The 2,270-nt window shown below is 59.5% G+C and overlaps 1 non-coding gene across 1 annotated transcript; it reads right to left on the bottom strand.

Moving 5' to 3' along the window:
- Positions 1–1,567: 1,567 nt before the first annotated feature.
- LOC139000841 (5.8S ribosomal RNA) lies at positions 1,568–1,720 on the bottom strand. Its single transcript, XR_011469730.1, has one exon. It is a non-coding gene; the product is annotated as a 5.8S ribosomal RNA (ribosomal RNA).
- Positions 1,721–2,270: the final 550 nt, after the last annotated feature.

Raw genomic sequence — 2,270 nt, 5'->3', positions numbered from 1 at the left:
GGCGGGGCTTAAGAGCCCGTCCCGCCCTCTGCTGGTCGAGAAGCGTCAATGCAAGCGCCCCCTCCTGCAGCCTCCTCTGGAGAAGGCAGAGCCAGGTGACTGGACTTCCCCAGTTCTGGTTAGACCCAAGGCGGGAAGGACATGCAGGGGGCTCTGTCTTCGAGAAGGCAGGGGCTGAAGGGTGCTCATGGATGCCGACGGACCATTCAATGTCAGAAGTGTCCGTGCGAGACTGCAGATGTACACGCACAGACGCAAGCCCGCGCGCCCACACACACTCCCAAACGCACACCCACACCCACACACCTAGTCCTCCCCCCCACCACACACACACGGGAGTACAAGGTCCGCTAACAAGATATCTGCGGAGTGACGCACGCCTAGGAGATTTACTGTGGCTTTATTCCTTGTGGATTGTCCTGGGCCTACCGGAGCCTGTCTAAATAGGTATTGTCCCCTCTTCAACCCAGAAAATGGCGATGCCTCTCCGCAAGGCCTGGAGATGGAGCTCTGTGGCCTTCTTGGGCACCTGCCCCATCTCCCAAGCCATCCCCAAGCCCCAGAATCGCTTCAGTGGGCCAGTGGCGCCCTCTACTGGTCCTGGAGCGCCAATGCAAGCCTCCTCCCCACCACCCCACCCCCACCTCCTTCCTCAGCCTCCTCTGGAGAAGACAGAGCCAGGTGTCTGGACCTCCCAGGTGTGTATAGACCCCAGGGGTAGGGGAAGTTCCAGCCAGGGGCGCTGTCTGCAAGAAGGCAGGTGTGTGGGTGTGTCTGTGGCAGGAGGGAGGACGGGGCGGGGGGAGAAGAGGGGTTCTCTCAGATGCCATCCCACAATGGAAATCCACCAGTTCACCTGCCCTAGCCGGTTTGGCTCAGTGGAAATCCACCAGTTCACCTGAGTGGCCAGTGGATATACACACATGGAGCACAATGTCGTGCACCGTGATTTCTCCCGAGTGATCTGCTTCTAGGAGATTCACTGTGGCTTTTTGCCGGGTGGCTCGGGCCTGTGGCTGAGATTTGACGCTCAGATGAGATTCTGATCACACCTACAGTACAACTGACCTTCTTGGCTTCAATGGTTTTGAAAAACCGACGTCATAGGGCACATCTGAAGGAAGGCATCCTATTCATTTCCTAGAGTCGCCATGTCCCTTTGCCACCAAATAGGTGGGTTATAAGAACAGAGAGGAATCCCCTGGGAGTCCAGATGCCAGGAGTCACAAATCAAGTTGCCCGTGGGACCCTGGGGAGCGACCCCAGGCATGACTCGGCCTTGGCTCGAGCCACAACCCAGGCAGGGCCAGAGCGGGGAAGGGGACACCGTCACCACAATGGGCCCCACGACAACCTTCCTCTTTTCCCGTTGGCCGCGTGGGGCGCGAAGAAGCTTCTGAAAGGAAAAACCGTGGACTCTGGGCCTCGCCCGTATCTCACGGGGCGCACAGACACCGTCATCTACACTTAGGGGGATGGAGGGCCTAGGAACGGGCCCTGCAAGGAAACCCCCAGCCACGCCCACACTCGGGGGCGCACGACACCAGGGGGACGATTGATCGGCAAGCGATACTCAGACAGGCGTAGCCCCGGGAGAAACTCTGGCCCGCAAGTGCGTTCGAACTGTCGATGATCAATGTGTCCTGCAATTCACATTAATCCTCGCAGCTAGCTGCATTGTTCATCGACATAGGAGCAGAGTGATCCACCACTAAGAGTCGTAACGTTTTGGTTTTTGGTTTTTGCTCCCTAGCATGGCAACATTCTCTTCTCCTCCTCAATCCCCACATCCCACTGGTTGTGGGCGCGGACGCCTCAGGCAGCCGTCTAAGCTCGAGACAAACAAGACCAGACTCTGCAGGTCGGGAAGGTATGACCTTGGGGTGGTCCGAAGCAACAGCCACAAAGGGGCGTGCTCGGACGCCCCACAGGCACCCAGGGGTAGGGAAGGGAAAGGGGTGGTAAAGGGCGAGGGGACCTTTACCCCTGACCCTCCCCACGGGCCGGAAGCCCCCAACCCAAGGAGGATGAGCCACCCCCAGGGGTCTTTAAACCTCCGCGCCTGGAAGCCCTAGGTAACTCGAAAGGGGGAAGCGAAAGGTCAGAGCGGACGGGGTGGGGAACCGCGTTTAAACGGGAGCCTCCACCCCTGAGGCCTCGACCCCTCAACCCAATGGTTCCCACAACCTGCACAGGCGTAGGGCACAGAGCCCCCCAGCGCTGCCTGCCCAAGACGGGGCCTCCAGCTGACCCAGCAACGGGCACGATGC

The sequence above is a fragment of the Myotis yumanensis genome, unplaced genomic scaffold, assembly GCF_028538775.1.
Source record: "Myotis yumanensis isolate MYYU_CA2020_CCGP unplaced genomic scaffold, mMyoYum1.0.hap1 SCAF_34, whole genome shotgun sequence".
NCBI lineage: Eukaryota > Metazoa > Chordata > Mammalia > Chiroptera > Vespertilionidae > Myotis > Myotis yumanensis.
Note: the sequence above shows the minus strand (reverse complement) of the source record. Positions and strands in the feature narration are given on the sequence as shown.